The sequence below is a fragment of the Parasteatoda tepidariorum genome, chromosome 4 (assembly GCF_043381705.1).
Source record: "Parasteatoda tepidariorum isolate YZ-2023 chromosome 4, CAS_Ptep_4.0, whole genome shotgun sequence".
NCBI classification, from domain to species: domain Eukaryota; kingdom Metazoa; phylum Arthropoda; class Arachnida; order Araneae; family Theridiidae; genus Parasteatoda; species Parasteatoda tepidariorum.
The window spans coordinates 95807216-95828203 of record NC_092207.1 but is presented as its reverse complement, the minus strand read 5'-3'; the positions used below and the strand labels follow the sequence as shown (position 1 = coordinate 95828203).

At 27.4% G+C, this 20988-nt stretch overlaps 1 long non-coding RNA gene across 1 annotated transcript in view; it reads left to right on the top strand.

Annotated features, from left to right (window-relative positions):
- Positions 1-19961, top strand: part of LOC122270687 (uncharacterized) — a 44246-nt gene extending 24285 nt beyond the window's left edge. Inside the window, exon 2 of the long non-coding RNA XR_011636710.1 lies at positions 19567-19961. This is a non-coding gene — a long non-coding RNA (uncharacterized lncRNA). The remainder of the gene's footprint in view (positions 1-19566) is intronic.
- Positions 19962-20988: the final 1027 nt, after the last annotated feature.

The window sequence follows — 20988 nt, the reverse complement described above, 5'->3', positions numbered from 1 at the left end:
TATATATATATTTAAAAAAATACACAAAAAATAATTTTCAATTAAAAGATAGCTATAAAATAATTATATTTTTATTGACTGGTATTTTTAATGCCGATGGTTGTATCAGGATTGTGATCACGTTTAGGCTGCGAAATTTCTGCAATACTTTTTGCTTTATTCTCATACGATGCACATTTATAAGTAGCCTTGAATATTATTCAAAATAAAAATAAGAAAATTATAACAAAATTTTAAAAAATACGGCTTTTCTAGAGTCTTAAAAAAATAAATATGAGAAATTGATTCATATTTGACAACTATTTAATACAATGCTATAGTCTAGATAAATATATTTTAATTAAATACTATTTTGAATTCTAAAATAAAATTTGGAAATAAGAAGCGTTATTTGCAAACTAACTAGAAAATTATGTAAACAGGATGTTGTAACCATGGTAATGCTTAAGAGTTTGCAAGGAATATAGTCATAATATAGCTGGTCGAGAAAGTACCTGGAGCAGCCATTTGACTAATGGTTAATAAAGCTGAAAAAATTTGAATTCTACTTCAGCCAAAACAGGGTATAATTCAGGAAGCATTCCTTATCGCTTTGCAAAGTTAGGATGGGGTATTGAGGGCGAGAAATTTTGTGACTACGTAATTGGCATGTACAGGAATAAAACAAGATTCCAGAATATCGAGATGAGCTGTTGTGGCAAGGGTGAAAAGAATTTTAGCATTTTTTAATTATATCTATACCCATGGCTGCAACAATATTCAGTAAAAATGATTTTTACATATTCTCAATGACATATTGACAGATTTATCGTGTTCTCCTAATTTAAATATTGCAATATGTCACTAAGGGTACATTGGCATTTTTATAACTGAGCGGAAGAGAAAAACGGTATTGCAACAAAAGATCGAGAAAAGGATAAGAGGAGCATATGAGCGCTCGAAACAATTTGAATTTTGTTCACTTTCATAATTTTTCAAGAAAATTAAATTTTTATATTAGAAAGTCTACCTTTTCGCTCCAGTTTCTTCGGATAATTAATTACTAATTCGTTTCTTTATAAACTCTTAAAATATAGTCCGAATAATAGTTGCACAAGATAAAAAAAAATCTAAATCAGCATCAAGTACAAATCACATATACTAATGTTACATTGAGGATTTAAAAAGTTTTCTAACCTCTATTAAACTTCTAATGAGTTTGGCTCTCAAATTCCGAATATAATTTTCCTCAGAAGAGTTTCAGATGCTCACGAAAACAAATGATTCAATAACTATTGAAGGTAATCTCAATAAACAGACTCCATCATACAAATACTTGCACGAAATTCAAAGCTTATATCGATTGCTGTCACAGAAAACATATTGCGCATTATCTAATGTTAGCACAGCATCAATTCGATATGCAATGACACGCCCCTGATTATCAAAGCTTATCAATCTTCTACCAAAACTGAGCCTGAATAATATTTGAATTCTTGTTAATGCTAAAAGTATCATATTAAATTTGCTTAAAGATATTCTTGAAAATGATATGCTACTTTATAACTGTTAGTAGAAACTTACGTTTAAAATTTATGAAGGAAAAATTATTATTTATAGATGATGTAGAAAAACTATTGTAGTACAAGATTAATAAAAACATAAAATGTAATAAAAAATTTAGCAAAAGAAATTTTAAGATTGAAAATTCTAATTATAAGCAAAAATTGAAATTTGTGTAGACAAAAAAACTAATTAATTTATGTTAGTGTACAATCTTAACAATTGATAGATCAAAGTAGCTAACGCTTTTTAATTAGCAATAAATTAAAATTAGATAATATTTTATAATTTTATAATCGTCGTTGACCAACAGTCCAAATTTTTGGGTTTACGACTATAGCCGCGTAATTTTGAACTCAATCCTGAAGACAAGGGAACTTTCGAATCAAGTATTGGGAGAAATTTACCCTCATGGAGAACTATTTGATGGAACTAACCCGCATTTGCGTTACATGGAGAGGAAGACCACGGGGACCTCACACGGTTAGCCTGACAGTAAGGGGATTCTAACTCACTATCTGAGAATATTTCACGTCAATTACCACTGATTCAATTACCACTGAGAATATTTCACGTCAGCCCTGTGGGCGGAATTTACATCGACCAGCCATCGCTGGGATTCAAACCAGGTTCACCTCATTAGAAGGCAAACGTTCTGTCCCCTGAGCCATCGCTGCTCAAAATTATATAATAGTGGCGATTATAGTCAATAAGTTGAAAGTAGAATGTAGATACTAATGTCGCCTGTAGCAACCAAGTAGTTAACCCACACTAACTCACAGCTTCGCGGTTCCACAAAGGTTTTTACCAGCACTGTTCCTCATTGAATTTTACAATTGCGTATTTTGTAAACTAATTTAATAATTTGGGTTCAGAAATTTTTCAGTTCACTTAAAGAGCTCTCGAGATATAGTGAATTCAAAAAATAAAATTATGGGAACAAACCTTTGAACAGTTCTCCGGACCAAACTATTGGGGCTATATATCCTTGATTGCGGCTACCTTCCATATTTTGACAGTAGAACTTCCAAATTCGTTTTTTCATAGAAAATACATTGCGTCTAATTTAGTAACTTAAAATATCGTCTGCGCAAATTAAATAATTTGAGATCACTCCCGTTAACCATTAAATTTGAGTTCTATTTCGTAAAAATCTGATCATTAGATCAAAAGTTATTCAATGTGGGTTTTTTTTTGTACACTGTACAACACCATGTTGCATCGTGTATTAATTTTTTCTTACTTAAAATGAGAAATTTTTTTTTCTATAATGTTAGGATGTAGGATAATTAAAGTTTGACAGTAAAAGTTGAATAAAATAGTACTTTTTTTTCAATAAAATGATAAATAAAAAACGTATTTATTAAGTACAAAATTTCTAAGTAATTATGGATTTATTACATTTATATTAAATCAGTAATGTAATCACGAATTTAATATAATTTTCATAAAGCAATTAAAAATAAATAAAATTATGACTTCCTAAATTGCAATAATTACTAAATTGTTACTTGTAATAACATTTACACTATTTATTTTGCTTTTCAAAGCTGGTTCTTATTTTGTGTTACGCTTAAAACAATTTAACTTGCAAAATATTTCTTTCCACAAAAATGAAAATTTTTGTCAATTCTATGATAACCGAGAAATATGTTATTCTGTAGGTTAAAAAAACATTATTTGAGCTCTCTGCATTGTTTTCCAGGTATAGTTCTTTGAATTTGACTTGCCTACATATTTTTACTACAAACATTTTTCTTTCTTAGTCCTTGAACAGAATTTTAAAGTTTTATTTTGTCATTTTATACATCATTTGCTTTGTTTTTTCAAATTTTGTTTCATGAGATAAATATTTCATGTATAGCTTTGTGCCATTACATTGACTTTTTCTTTTAAGCTTTATCTAAATTTTAAAGAAAAATTAAATTTAAAGAAAAAAATACATGTTTGATTCTATTTTATTGTAATTATTTATATTAAAATAAGTTATTAGTGTTATGAAAATATATTATTGTCATAAGAACTGAACTATAATTTTAAAAACAAACTTTTTTTCTTTTTTTGAAATAGTCACTTTTGAAGAAAAAAAACAGTTTCTTTCGAAAATATAAAATATTTAAAGTGATTTCTACATTCTAGCTGTTATAAATTAAATTATAGTTGGCTCGAAAAAAGTTTTCTGGCATCACATTTCGAGAACCGAAGTAAACACCTCGGAAAATTTTAGCTATGCAAGGAAATGCCCTCAAGACATCTTGAAGTGGAAAGCCTCTCAGTAAAGGAGTAAATATATTTATTTTAGAATTCTAGAACTTTTCGAAATTTTACGAAGCAAACAGTATATTTCGAACTGCATAAAACTTTTTTTTCCTGATTTATACATATTTTTTCCAAATGTAAAGTCAGTTACTCATTTGTACCTATTCCCTCTTAATTTTAAATGCATTGAAAAAAATTAATAAAGCAATAAAATTAATTTTACAAAAATGCATATTTTAAGATTTTCTTTTGTTTATATTAGAAATAAGTATAAATAAAATATGCTTATTAATTTTAGTAACTGTGAAACGTGAATCTCTACCCATAGGAAAATCATAATTACTGCTAGATATGCTAAAAACAAATAAATAAAGCATATCTTTATGAATTTAGAAACTTGCTACATGTGCTTCCGGGACGCTCAGCTGTTTTTATTTCTATGTAAGCTATAAGCTAGTATCTATCAACTTTTACAACTATTATCAATGCATATTTCCGCATTTACAAGGCTGAACAAATGTAAAGTAATGTAACAAGATCTCTACAAGGCTGAACTAAACCAATGACTTAAATTTTTACGTCTCGCATCAAGCTATCTCAATGGAAACGTGGAGGTAGTGGTTTCGAATCCCACCACAACTCTGGCTGTATTTATTATTTATATTTGTTTATTTATTATTACACATGCGTAAGCAGGCTTGTGAGCTCCTCACAAAGTTCGGCTTGTAAGTTCTTGTCATATTGGAGAACAGATGGAACAAGATGGAGGGAAGGACATCACAAAGATATATTTTGAGACGCACTGGCATTCGAACGCCCCCTATATAATAGATACATCTTTGCAACATCCTTCTGTAATTTATGCTTTTTCTTCTCGACTAGAATAGGACTTTTCCTATTCTACTCCTCCTACTTTGTAATGAACACACATTCCATTGGAAAAAATAAATAAATATTTGGAGTAGAAATGTTTTTTTTTTTTAAATTAGTCAGTTTCAAATATTCTCCCTGGCTGTGGTTGAGCAGTTTTGCCTTTCAGTAAAATGATATTTAAAATGGAGTAAACGGTCTCGAATCCCACTATGACGCTGGATACATAACATTTGCTTAAATATATATGCAGAGGCTCGTGTGCTTAGTGCACAGAATGGCATGTCTCTTTTTTAAATTCAAAAACAGATTGCACAAATATATTAAACCTAGTATATGTACGCTTTAGAGCATTCAGTAGACGGACAATACTTCTCGGAAACGGAGGTGGTGGATTTACTTTACAATAATTTCTAGAGGCCTTTCTGGCCGTGCTGTATCGTTTACCCGCTGACCACTCTAAAACGTAGATGCAGTAGGAGTGAGTCCCGCTGTAACACTGGTGGACTTTAGTGCTATTGTTGTTTTGTTTTGTTTTTTCAAATTTATGCTATCTGTTTTTTAAATTGAAAAGAGTTTTTAAGCCATTCTCTATATTTACAATAAAACCAGCTTATGTATGAATACATAAATAAATGCCATTGCCCCATGAAATACGGATGAAACAGTCGCCACATCTTGATATATCTGAGTTTAATATCTTTATAACACTTTCGTTAAGCATTTTAAATCATCATTTATGTAATTGGTCTCCTTATTATAATTGGAAAATATACTAAACTAAATAGTAATTAACCGTCTTCCAGCTCCTATCAAACTTTTAAATAAACTCCCATTTCAAATAAATCAAAGAAACGTAAACAGATTATTACCATTTAATTTAGTGAAAAGCATAAATAACAAAAGCTTAAAATTACCAAATGAATGATTGTTCAGAACATTATGGCAAGGTAATCATGAAATTTTAGCTCATGGCATAAGAACCATTTATTCAGTTTAAAAAAAATTTCAGTTTTGTATTTTTAGTAAATGTGAGGTATTAAGAATTATAATTTTGAAAACTAGAATTTTTGGCTGGCAATTACCATGCGAACGAAAAATTTTTCCAAATGAATGGTTTAAATACCTTATATTTTTCGGTTTTTAATACCAGAATTAAAGATTTCTTTAAACAGAATGGTTAAATTTATCAGAATTTTTTTGCATTGTTTTCTACTGTTTTATGAATGCAAGCAATGGCACACATGCTTCCGTAACGGATTTTAATCCCGCTAATGCAGTCAAACTATTCATAATTTCGATAGTTTGTTAACTGTTATGAAGTATGAAATTACAGTGTACTTCGAATTGATTTTTTTTAATTAATTGTCTCATATTACCAAATTGTGCACAAAGGAACAAGGCCCTGTTAGTTTTTCAGGAATTTCAATTACCCTTTTTACTTAAATGCAATATAGACATTATATTACAGTAGCTACAATATGTTAATGGTTACTAAAGGTCATTTCAATTGAAAGTTTCGAAATGTCCTTTTGAATTTAAACTTACTAAATGACATTGTTAATTAAGGTTTTCTAAATGCCATTTTTAATTAAGGATTTTAAAACGTCTTTTTTATTTGAAGCGTTCTAAATGTGAGTTTTAATTAAAGCTTTCTAAATATTAATTTTAAATTAATTCGAATTATAGTGTACTTTACAAGCATGTACGGTAGGTTTTAAATACTTTTGTTAATTTTATTCTAATCAACATAAGTAATATCTGTGTTGGTAGCTACATACAAACCATCACGTTCGTACATAAAGCATCAATGCATAAAACTCATAGTTTTACTCCTTTTTTTTTATTTGATGATTGAAAAGTTTCAATCATCGAATTCAACTCTCGTTGATTGTTTAGGTTGTCATCTGAATAAAAATATTTTTAAAGTTTTTTTGAGTTGAGACGGATTCCTGTAAAAAAAATATAACACATCACTAAACTATTTTAAAACGTTTAAAAATGAATGTTTCAAGTGTGTGCAAATATTTTCCATTTATTTTTATTATAAATTCTTTATTGAAATAAATATTACTTTTACTTTGGCATCTTAACTTATATAATATATTTAACTAACAACATTTTAACTAAGTTAGATAACATTTTAACTTAGTTAAATAACATTCTAACTTGTCTCTAGGGTGTCTGCTGATGAGTTGTAGATCGATTTTCAAACTCTTACAACTTATTTAATCAGTATATTTTATGGTTACTTTAAAGGTTTAAACTAAGTAAACACTGAACGGTAATAAATTCTCATATTTTTAGTGCAAAGTCAAATGTAATGAAAAAAGTACTTTTAATCAAACTTAACTAAAGACAAAATTAAAATTCAAACATAATAAAAATTAAGTTTCAGTAATTAACGATTTTCGGACACATTTTAAGATACAAATATTTCTACAAATAAATTAAGTTTATTTGATACTTGAATGTATTTAAATTAAGTGCTATGTGCGTAGTAAATATATTTTTGCCTTAAATAAGAAAGGGATATATTCAAAGGAAAAATATATCATCATTTAAAAACAAATACTTTTTTAAAGTATTCGTTGGATTTTTGAGCTTAGTGTAGTTGCCACAAAAAATTGGAAGTTGTTGTAAAAAGTCTTTCCTTTTACCCCCAAGGGTGAAAAAGTTGAAAATGATCCAAAAATGATAGGAAGATAATATATAACTCCAAAGAAAATCAAAACTTCTGTAAAAAAGAAACTTTTTCGCTATTATAATTGACAAGTTGTTAACGCTTAACTCACTCCGTTTTACTATATCTGGAAACTTGCTAATTAGTTTGACATTACATCTACAATTTTCAGATATTTCGTTTTATTTCCAATTTTTTTTCAGACATATATTCTAATATTTTTCTTTTACAGAAAAGATTTTGAATTTTCTTACAGAATGGTCATCATGTTTGAAAATCAGTATCAATAGTTTTACAAATAAATCATAAACTCGCAGAATATGTATTTTCGGTATAAATTATTTAACGTAAAACTATTTTAAAGTATTCTATTAAAATTGCAGAACTTTTTAACATTAGTAGAACGAAGGATACATTATGAATTATGATAAAAACGTTGCTTCAGGCAGAAATCCGAATCGAGAACAGCTTTTAACAATATCTTGAAGAAAGAAAAATTTTAAATTTATTCAATTTATATTAAATACCCACTTCATATTAAATATTCAATTCAAGTTGAATATTCAATTTATATTAAGTAACCAATTTATATTCACCTAATAGTTTTATAAATACAAATGTAATTTTTTTCTGAAATCTTTACATTTTAAAATCTTTTTCACATTTTCAGTATCTCGATTACACATAACTTTTTAGAACTTTCAGATAGAATGCATATACATAAATTTTGATACAAATGTATAAAACATAATTAACACTCTGGTGGTAGATTTTCTGTATGGGACATCCTTTTTGTAATATGGAAAAAAAATTTCTTCCTGGTTCTCTAACTACGATTAAAAATATATTTTGGTATGTTTTAATTACAAAAAACAGACTAATATTTACTAAACAATCTGTTAGACTATCGCAATTACATTTGCTCTAAAATGTAAAATCCAAAAAAGTTGTTTGAAAAAAAAGTTCCATTCATATTCAAGAATTTATCAATAATTGGATTTATATATTAAATAAATTTCAATGAAAAATAACTGTTTCTGTTAGATCTAAATAACTGCAAATAAGTGCAAATTTGTAAAATTATTGTTTGGAAGTGAGTCATGATTGAAAAATTGTTCCTTTAAAAAAGAAACATACACGAGTGTTTCACACTGCATTCCATAACTATAAATTATTAAGATTCTAAATATAATATTTTTCTCTTATTTTGACCTAAATTAATACAAAATACCGAAAAAAGTATGAAAGATACATTTCAGGAAAATTCTATGCACAGGAGTTAACAGTGACTTAGGATTTGAAAATTAAAGTATATGTGACGTAATTCAGTTTTTATACGTGCCAAACTAAACGTTCATCAATAAGTAATAGTTCTTAAATTCATTATGAATCAGAAACGTGAATAAAAAATGTATAATATTTGTTGTTTTTCTATCTTTTCACATTTGTTACTAAAATAGGCTATATTAGAAATTAAATATAGTATTTGAAAATTAAACAGAAATCGTTTTTACAGTAAACTTTGAAATGGGACTGATTAGTACCAAATAAAATACCTTCTCAAATTGTTTTTCGTGTCATTAAAATCATATTTTTTAAATTCATGTGTTGTTTTAAAATTAATGTCACTGACTCAATTAAAAAGAATATATTAATTCATTCAGTACAATACATTAAAGAGTCTTGAGATAGATTCCTCCTACGTCTGTAACTCACTTCCAGTGAGATCTCCAGGCAATGAAGGTGTAAAAGAAGTGAGTTTTCCATGTCCCTTAGAGACATGATGCTTTAAGTCCTTGGGGCAAGATTACTTGACTTTCAAAATTGTCCTAAAACGATGTCCTTTAATGAGAGATTTTGAGTTCCAGAACAAAATGAAATCTGTAAGAGCCATGTCAGGACTTAAGAGTATCTGAGGAATCTTCGAATCACTCAGCAAACGGGTAGAAAAGAGTGGTAAAGCCCAAAAGTTACCAAATGTCCATGATTTCAGATCGTGACTTTTTATAATATTTTATTGTTTGTTCCTTATAAAATGAACTGTCTCGTCTGTGTTCAAAATTCCGATCACGCATGTCGCATCGTCGTTGAGGGACTTCGTTGGGGGAATCGTTGAAAGTTGTGAAGCGTACTCAGGCACGTGCTTCAGAACACTTCACAACCTTCAAGCAATGACTTGACGTTAAGATAATCAACCATACGCAAAGACCGTCATTGCCATGGAAAAAGTTTCAATCAAGGACTTGCCGAGTTTCTCACAAAACTTGATCGCTAGTCGTCATGGGTTGTATGATTGCCTGATTAGTAAATAAAAATATCCTTCAAGAAATATTTGTTTTTATTCCCTAAATTATCTGAGATAACTTCGACCACACACGTGCCCAGAGCTTTTACTGATTGCAATTAGTCTGAGTGCGCAGGAGCGGGTATAAGCTTCATAATAAAATCACTGACATCAATTTTGGCTCAATCACATTAATTTGAAAGCTTTTAATTGATATATGAGATAAATAAAAGCAGATAGAGGTGTTAGTAACTAGTTGCTTAAAAAAAACTTTGAAAAAAAATTTTTTTTTCTATTTTTGCAGTACATTGCAAAAAATTCTGGATCAAATTACAACATGAAGTACCGGCACTTAAGATGCATCAATATTATACAATGACTTTTATTGTAATATTTATTTAATTAGAGTGTTTCTAGCGATTTTACGGAAATCATAATTGTAAAAATTGCGATATATTCAAAGTTTTCGTTCCGTGACATGTTCCGGTAAAAATGGATTTTATGTTTAAAAAAATAACTTCACCCTGAGTGAAGGTACTTTTTATCGTAATTCTATCCTGATTTTTTTAAAGTTTATTTGTCAGGAAAAAATTGCGTCATTTTGACAAATCAAATATATTTATAAAACAAATTAAATTGTGTATTTAATGTTTTTATAATTTAGATCAATGATTATGTAAGTAAGTTTTTGTTTTCTTGCTTAATTGAAAAAAAAAACATTTCGAAAAAGGACTTCAAAAAATTGCTCTGTGAACAGAAAATCGAAAGGAAGAAACAAATGTTGCTCCTCAGTATAGGTTTTCGATATTCCGTCAAAACGTCACCATTTGCGGTTTTCTGTTTAGAACCGGTGTAATAGAAAGCTAAATTGGAAAAGGAAACTAAACAAACTCAATAGTTAGAAGCGAAAATAAATTGAAGACGCAATCAGAGTTTATTGAGTTTTTTTCTTATATACCATATCAACACATTCAGTTGTACGAATAAAGAGCAAATAGAGACGGGGAAATTTTAAAAAAATACTGGAACTTTCTAGTTCGCTTTTGTTTATATTTTTTAGTAAAAGTTACTTTTCAAACATATACGTATTTACTTCGCAAAATGATAACCTTTTCCTAAAATTCGTTTAGTTCTTGGAGTAATTCAATGCGCCTACCTCTTTGAACAAAACAAACAGTAAATACTTCAAGAGGATATAAATCTAAGCTTGCTGCTTAATTTAAAAACAAAAAAAAAGTATTTATTATACGACTATATAAATGTCACCTGAATATTTCCTTTAAATGGAACCTTCAATTTGAAGACACGAAAATATAAATACATTGAATAAAGTTATCTTTACTCTGAGAAATTACGCGACTGTGTCTGATACTAAAGTAGAACTAATTTATATTATTGAGATCATCTTTTTAATCATTACAATTTGAGTGAGGAACTTATCTTGTGGTTATATATTCTTGCAATTCAAATTATTAGTAAACCAACCTACATAAAAGTGACTCGCTAGAATTTATAATTATCATTTGAAACACATTTTCTTGCCATTACTTTAGACTTTCATTGCGTAAAATAGTTTTTAAATAGTATGTTAAAACTTGATAGAGGATTGCAACTTGTGTCGGGATATTCTACAGTGTATGCTACTACAATAACTTTTAAGCACAGAAATTTAAATTTTGATTTTAGTATTTTTAAAAGTTGGTAACCCTCAATAATGTTCCCTAATGATATGTTTTTTTCTTAGCTTTTAACCACACTGAAGGAAAAGGCATGGTCAAAACTGTCGGAATGTTTAGAAATTTCCCGTTATGAATTATGTTGGCATTATGGAAACATCAAAAAGCTCGGTAATTTTTAATGGAGCCTTTTGGAAATAATTTTAGTAAAATTAACAATAAACATTTAATGTGTGATAAAATTTAGTTAACGTGGTAAAATTCGATAATTTTATCATGATATTCTAAAGTAGTTGTTAAAAACCAAAACCATTTATTAAGTAAAATTTACTTTCAAGTTTTGTATTTTCTACTGAATGAGTGGCAGTTAGAACTATAATTTTGAAAACGAGAATTTCTGGTGAACCATTGCTATTTGAACAGAAAAAATACCAAATGAATGGTTTAAATGCCGTATACTTTAGTTTTTATTTCTAAAATTATGAATTTTTCACTAGAAATACGATTTTTATACAGTAAGGTAATTTAAAAGATTTTTTTCTCCGTGCTTACTACAAGAAGTCCCTCTTCAATACTTAATCTTTCGCATTCAAATTACTTTCTTAACGTACTTTTTCATTTTATGAGTGTGATTGTTTTATCAATTCAAGACTTAAGTCTTTATTTTTTTTAAAAAAATTGAAAGAAAATGCTACAGAAATTATAGTATTGGATTGGACGGTGGAACTATAAATCTTTATCTGAAAAACAATCTTTTTCTCTGTCAAAAATATGAATGTTTATTTTAGGACAACGAAACAACTTTTTCAACGGCTTATACTATATAACTATTTTATTGACTAATACTATATAACTTATACTATGTAACTTTACGATAATTTTTAAAGCAATGCTTTTTTTTCATTCCTCAAAAAATATTTAAAAATGATTTGGCATTAAACAAATCGAAGAAAATACTTTAAAAAAATGTTTAAAGAGATAAAAATGCATTTTAAATAATTAGTGTTTTAAATTTAGAGTTAATAGAATTTGAATATTTACAGATTTTAATTGATAGATATTATTTTACAATATTATTAAATTTTAAAAAATAAATGTTTCTCTTAAAATCTGATCCCTTTCATATTGGATACATATTATAAAATATGATTCCTTTCATATCCTGAAATACATATCGGCACTATTACAGCTGCATTATGCAAAACATTTTCAAAAGAAATTTATATTTAAGTCATTATTATTGCACCTTTTTAATTTAGACAGTCAAGAGAATCGATAATCTTAAAATAACTTTATAGCTAACAACTTTTCAAGTTTAAGAACTTTCTATCGTGCCAACTACTTCAACAAAAATAATAAACTGGCCTCCGTTTTGGTATCATAGCAAATTAAGTGATTAAAAAGTGCATTTCAGAAGAAACTAATTTTATATTTGAAATAATTTAAACTAGGAATACATAATTACTGTCTACTTGGATTTAATTTATGTTGGACACTATTCGAAATTTACATTTTTAACTTAATCAAATTACACTTATGTAAACTGAACTATACAATATTTGACATGAAAATACAAGATTGGGAAGATATTTTAATGAGTGACAAGATGAATAAAAATATTTTCAAAAAAGGCTCTGAGTCTTAACAACGGACAAAAAATACAAAATAATTTCAAAAATACATTCTTAGTTAAATTTTCAATTTATTAAAATTGACACAATAAATGCTGTTGCTCTAAATAGTGAATTACAAAACTTTTAGAAATTTTAAAAATGAGTTCTGCTTTCGCACAAACACAACTTTGTAATACTTACGTGTCTGAAATTAGGAAATGTATCGGTATACGAGAGACAGGTTAGAAACACGTCGTGGATTTTAAAACATCTTCCAAAGTTTTTGACAGTAGTAATTAATATAAGTGATAAATGAATACTAACATTTAAAATAAACGGAAAAGTCAACTCATGATTATCGCAATTATTAGGAAATTCCGACAGGATATATTTTTCTTGATTTTAGTACATAGAGATTTTTATTATTTTTTTAAGTATCTAATAAAGAACTGTTTTTTTCAAAAAATCTTCGTTGGTATCGAAAAAAGTTTCAATTATCTAATGTTCCGATTTTGTTTTGTTTTTTTCGTATTACCATGTTTCACTAAGAAAAAAAATTACTGAAGCGTTGTGATAATTTTGGTAGAATAAAGGATAAAATATGGTTAAAATTTGAAAAATGGGATAAATTTGATAGTTTCATTATGATACCTCAGAGCATGGGAGATAAACTATTTTTCTGGTTAAATTTACTTTTTAGTTTCGTATACTTTACTAAATATCAGGTAATAATCACTGAAATTTTGTAAGCCAGAAATTTTGGTAAACCGCTCGATATGAATAAAGCAGTTACCAAATAAACGATGTAAATACTGCATATTTTGGTTTTACTGACTGAAATTAGAATTTTTTTTTTCTAAAAATATCATTACCACACAGTATAGTAGTTTTACCAGAATTGTTTCTTTATGTACCTTCAATGTTTCAATAAAAATTAATTTGAATATATAAAAAGTAGATTGCCTAATAAAACCTTAAAACTTTTAGAGCATTTTGGGAATTTGCATAATTTCCTAAAATTATGAAATAAATTCGTGAAAATATGATTTTACCAATAAAAATGAAGATCATTTTAAGATTAAAATGAGTGATCCAAGTAATAATTTAAATCACGATGCATATACCTAAATTTCTTAAACAGGGTGACCTTAAAACAAAAACCGCGGTTATCCATATAAAAACCGTGGCTGATTATATTAAACAAGAAAGAAATAGAATTAAAGAAGAAAAAAGAAATATCGTAAGTTAGTTGAAAAATTAAACAAAATTAATTAATAAATAATTAGCTGTACAATTAACTAATAGATAATTAACTGCACAGTTAATTAATAGATAATTAAATTTCAATTATTTGATAGATAATTAATTGTACAATTTATTGAAGGAAATATTTCAAATTAGTTTAAAATATTGTCAAACAAATGTCCATTTGGTATGTTCTCGTATATTTGGGCTTTTTTGTTCATTTGTTTTTTCTTTATTGAGCTGCTCTTAAAACAAATTTATGAAAGGTAAATAAAAACATCAAACTGATTTTTGTAACAGATTATATTGCTCAAATTTTTCAAAACTCCACATCATTAGAAATATAAAATCAAAAACATTTAAAAAATTTTAAAAAAACTGTAAATCAAAATTAACTTTTTAAAAGAGAAATTTGATTTTTGATTATTGAAAATTAAAAACAATGTTTTTTTTTGTTTTTTTTTAAGTAAACTTAAATCATTTTAATAAGGACAAAAAAAAGACATATTTTTAAGTATGGAATAAGAAAATATTTTACAACAAACAGAACCAATCGTAGACAAATTAAACGAAAATGCACTCTATAAAGCTTTTTAAACAATAGTACCAAACATGATTGGAATATAGCCCAGTAATACAGGAATTTTTATCCAACTTATTTTAAAACAAAATTGTAATACATTTGACTGACAAAAATCTCTAAAAAAAGTATTTTTAAATTGCAGACATGATACTAAACCTGAATAATTCAATGTTTTTCAAATTTAAAATATGTAAACACTTTTTTTGCGATTACATTTTTTAGTTAAAGTTTAAAAATGAAAACAAAATAGATTACTCTATTACTAACCGTAAGTTAAAACCAGCGGATGGTGTTAGAAATAAATAGTTAAAATATGACAAAAAGTAAATGTCATTTTTTAACAGCAGTATTTAATATCTTCATGATATAAACAAATGCATTTCAAGTTTCGTCCTTTTGCTTATCGGAAAAAAGTTAATGAAGATAATGCAAACAAATTGTTCTATCATCTCACTAGATGTTCTTTATATTCTTTATAATAAAAAAATTCAGATCAAGTTTAAAATCAGAAAAAAAAATTACACTTTTGCAACTATTTATTATTTTTTAAGCACCCTAATAAAATTTTAATTAAGAAGTTTCTACATTTATCTTAAATAAAAATGTTTATACATCTGAAAATGCTTTTACTCATCACATTACATTTACAGACTTTTTATATACATCTATGAAATGTTAGGTAAAAGGCATGTTCAAATGTTAATCCAAATGTTTTTACTTTTATAAATTATTGTCTCAATCTAATATTATCAAAATTTTTTATTAAATACCTGTTTCTCGTCAATCATTTTTGACAACGATTAATTCTTTGGAACTGGAAATCTCCATATGATAACTTTATTATATTATCAATCTATTGCATAAACATATGTAACAATTTTGTTTCCCGCTTTCAGTATTGATTTTAATAAACATATATTTTGTGGAAGAATGACTGCAATCTGTATTGAGCATTCTTTGTTTTCTTTTTGGGCATAAATATTGAAAAAATATTTACTTATGTATGCCCATTATTACACATTAAAGAGACGAAAAAAGGATAAAAGCAAAGAGACATTGACGAAGAAAATTAGGAAAAAGAATTAGTTTTATTTACTGCGCATAACTTACAAGTAACAGAACTGAGAAAATAATTAAAAAGAAGAAAAAAAACATAGAAAAAATTTTAAAAAGAGGAAAAAATCATTAATAAATAGAATGTTTTTTAAAAATATTCAAAAAATTTTTTAAAAAATTAAGAAGTCGAAAAATAAAATAAAAAAAGGATATAAACTTTTGCTCAGCTGATACGATTATATCCGCAAAAAAGGGTGATTTTTAATATTATATTAATATAACCAAAGCAAAATATGTCAATACGCTTATATCTAATGATACGCTATATCATTTTAATAATTTTTCTTCTGCTCCTTAAAAATACTTTTTTCGTGTTTTATTTACATTTTATTCAGGAATGATTTAAAATATTTTCGTAATAAGATTGGGAGATTATAAACTATGAAAGCAGAAGCGCAAATTGAGCTAAAAGCGTAAATCGAGCGATTTTGTTTCATAGCGCTTTCTTACTGCTACAGTATATATTAAAAATTTTCCTGTCATGTAAGTTCATTTGAATTCGCTACTCACTTTATAACTTCCGTTTTTCATTTTGTTCTGTTTTTTCTTAAAAATTTATTTTCTGTTTTTTTTCGTGATATTTATTACTTATTGTGCTGTATTTTATTACAAAATTTTTTGAGTGCTCCATACACTATTGGCATACACCGAAGAGCCGTTACATTATGACCACCCTCCATCCATAACAATGGGCTCGACCAGGTTTTCACGGTTTCTCGCCCAGGAACAATGTTTTCGCGGGGCACATTAGGACCCATAATCCTCATAGAACAATCCCTGACGTGTCTAAGCTACTTGAGCATAGTTGCAGACCAGGTCACCCATTCATGGCAACAGTTTTACCTGCGGTGGCTGGTGTTTACCAACAGGATAATGCACCATGACATAAGGGTCGAATCGTCATGGATTTGTTCGAGGAGCATTCCAGTGACTTTCAAGTCATGTCTTGACCCCCAAATTCACCTGACCTTAATCCAATAGAGCATTTGTGGTCCTACTTGGAAAAACAAACTCTTGCTGCCACGCTACCCCCTCGCAGTGTGAGGGAATTGAAGAACCAGTTGCTGAGCGCTTGGTACCAGATACCTCAGACTACCTATCAGCACCTTGTGGAATCAATGCCACGGCGGGTAATATCAGTTTTGAGAGCTAAAGGTGGTCCTACATGTTATAAGCAGGATGGTCATAATGTAATGGCTCTTCGGTGTATATCACGCTTATATTATCATTGCTATATTGATACAATATAAGAAAGCACTCTTTTTTGCCTCGTGTGAGTTGATGAAGAGATTATATCTTTTCATTTTTTTGTTTTTGTTTTTTCGGCTTTTTGAACATTTTTTAATTATTTTATTTTAGTAATTTTTATTCTTCTCTAATCATTAATAGTTAATGAAGAGATTATATTGTTTTCTTCCGGTTTTTTATTGGTATTTTTTTATTATGTTAAGTTTATTTTATTTTATTTTATTTTAATAATTTTTATTCTTCTCTTTTTATTATTCTGCAGTTTTTTCCATGCTTTTTTCTATATTTCGAACTTATAAAATAAGTTCGATATGTTCGATATGTGAGTTCTATATGCTTACAGCTTATGCTTAGAATAAGAAACTTATTAATTTACTTCGTTTTTCTCTTTTTTCTTTTTATCCTTTTTGTATAGCTAAGTTTATAGCAACTGCTATGTTTTATCGCTTTAGTACTTTTCAAAACGAATGAATCATCTTCCACATCTATATTTCTTTTAAACTTCTTATAATGAAATGAAAGGTTGTGCTAACTATGATTAGTAACTAAAACTCAAAATCTCAAACTGCCGAATTTACCGATAAAAAATATTTGGCAAAAACCATTAGAAAATTATATAAACTGATCGCTGTAACCTTAGAAATATGAAAGGCTTTCATGCTATTTTGGTTCTAGAGTGTAACAATACATTTCTAATTCTTATAAAGGAAATACTAATTATATGAAGGAAATAGTTCGTGCCACTTTCTTTTCATCATTTTACCGAATGCGGCTAATTTGAAGCATGAAATTTAATAAAGAAAGTAAATTAAGTACTTCCTATATTGAGAAATAAAAATTAAAATCCAGTAAGTAATAAAATCCAGAAAAATATATTATTGTTTTTAATCGACGCTATATGAGAAACTTAGTATTGCGTTAAAATGTTTAGAAAGATTTATACTTTTTTTTCTTTTGATATTCAGATAGAAAAATTACAATTCCCAATTCTAATAGATCATATCAAACAGTTTGAGATTCAATAAGGAAAATTTAATATCTCGATAATGCAAGGTGGTCGCTTCTGAAAACAAAATCTTTGCTTAAAATTTAATAACTGAATAAATATTGTTTACTTCGATTGTAGTTAAGAACTTTGAGATCGTAGTTTTGAGTACATATCTAGCAATTTAAAACAATTTCGTGTATTTCGTACTTAACCATAAAACTAAATATAAGTATATTTTTTGATTTATTATCAACTCCAAAAGATTCGGAAAACTCGCGTTCATATTAATGATATTTACTTTATATAAATTCAGTTTTATAAACAAAAATTTTTTTTATTTACTTCTTTCATAGAAATAAATTGTTTTGCTTAACAATGTACTTATGTTTTCTGATGTAATAGTTACTATTGGGTTATGCCGTCTACTAGATGAATTTTAATTTAAAACTCTGTTTTTTGACGAAATGTTTCGAATATTATTAAATAGTTTTATTATTTAAAATTCATAAAGTACTTTCCTTTACTCATATTGAAAACAAAGTTATTATTAGTTGGTTTTGCAGCATTTTAGCATGAAATATAAATGCAAATTCTCATTAAAAATTATAAGATTATTTTTACTTTAGAGCTAAACTACTTCTCGTGCACTTCATTAAATTGCAGAATAATCAGAGATTTTTTATACTGCTAAATCTTAATAAAAAAAAATAAAAAAACTAACTTCAATTTTTGAAGACTAATTTCCTCAAAATGAACTCGTGTGTTGAAACATTGCCAAAAAAGACATTAGTGAGATAAAAAATATTTAATTGGCTAATTTCACAGAAACAATAATTAAATAGCTCGATTACTTAAAGAATTCGAACTGTTACACAAGTGAAACAAAAAGGAAGTGTTGAAAAAAGACAAAATCACTCTAATTGCCAACCCCCAAAAAAGCTTGGAAAAATATTAAACCAAATGGACCTTTTTTCTGTCAATTAGCATTAAGAAGATATTTTTATGCAATTACTTGAAAGACAATCAATATAACAATTAAATGAAGTAACTAAATATAAATATATATTATAATATTGTATAAACCTTTATAATAAGCTTTTGATTTTTATAATATTAGTTATTTTATATGCTGTAAAGGCGTTTTCAGCCATTATAAATTCATTTAGATTTTACATTTCTTTCATTATTTCCTAAGCATTAAAAAGCTCATAAGTTCTTGTTTTTTATAGCATAAATTATTTTATATTATTTAAATGCAATTTTTTAAAATTCTAGCTAGTTGTTTTCAAGTAACTTACTATGTTATTTTATTGTTTTAAAATTCATAATTTTGTGTTACATTCAAATAATAATGAACTTTTTTCTTTTAATTTTTTAAAAGCAATAACAGATTATTGTATAATTCAAATGAAATCTATTTCTGATCATTACAATATATATAATGCTTCACTTTTAATAGATTGCATCAAGTAGAAGATGATGAGGATAAGAAGAAGAAGAAAAAAAAGCTGGAAGGCAAATAAAAGAGGGGCAAAAGTAAACTCATTATCTGTTAAGGAAATGGTTGGCGATCCAGGATAAAGTGACTTCTTAGCCAATATAACGAGGAAGAAAAATATTTACGTCACTATATAACGTTAGATATATTTTACTTTGTTGTTGTGGATTTATCTGTGCATATCAAACATTTTATGTAAAATTCGATATTTTGTACTTGCAGATATTTTCAAAATGTTATTTACTATGTTTGGGGTTTGAATTGTGGTATTTGTAATAATATTTAAAAATTGTATAGGAAATGCCTGGAACAGTGCGGAATAGATAAGCTAATAAATATGAGTGGTGTGTGTTAAATTTTAATTTCAATGAAGTTTAAAATATTTACATAAAGTGTCTCTGATAACACATGGTTAGAAAAAATGGTTAAATGGCAATTTATTAACTCTTACGTTACCATATTAAAACAAAAAAGTGAGATAAACCGTTATTATCCGCTTTCACCTAATACATTTTTTTTTTTTTTTAAATTTAAACGACTTAAAACTCCTCATGCACCACAAAGTATAGCATGAGGCTTACAGTTGTAAGTAAAAAACAAAAGGAGAAAAATTTACAAATTTACACTAAAAACAAAATTCCGCAAGGCCGCAAGACTTTCAATACTTTTGACCAGTTCTGATAAGACAGGTGGCCAACAAATTGAAAGACGTCTCAAATCAGTCTTTAAATTCATTCGGGCACTCGCATGGAGACTACAGTGAAGAAGAATATGTTCAGCATCTTCATGTCATGTCATCACCTAATACATTAAACAACCAAAATTTTATCTCACCAACCTGACCCACCTAATGAAGCCGCTTAGTAGCTATAATCTGTACCTTTCAGATAGGTTGAAATGGCTGATCCGTTAATCTTATGATCGACGGAACAGGGGTTCGATTCCCACCGTTGACACCACAATATTTCCTCCAATCCCTCTTGCTCATGAAGAGTTTCCAGTATCCAGCACTCCCCAATTTATGATTCTGGGCTATTAGAATACGATACTCTCATTCATGCATCGATGGCAACATCATAAATCTTCTAAATCTCCATTAACCAGTTAAAAATATTTTTTTACGGTTTTGAAACCAAGATAGTATTAAATGTTTAAAAAATCGTATAATTTTGTATTCGTGATTTCTAACTATACTAGTTGTAAACAGTTTTAAAAACGTATAGGTAAAAAATCCTCTTTACCATAAACTTTATGGTAAATTGGTTAGATAGACTACTGCCTTTTATTTTACCGTAATTTTAGAACGAAAATTCTAACAGTTTATGAAACCGAGAGAAACCTTTCACTATATTTGTTTCTTTTTTATTTAGTTTTATTCCTCAA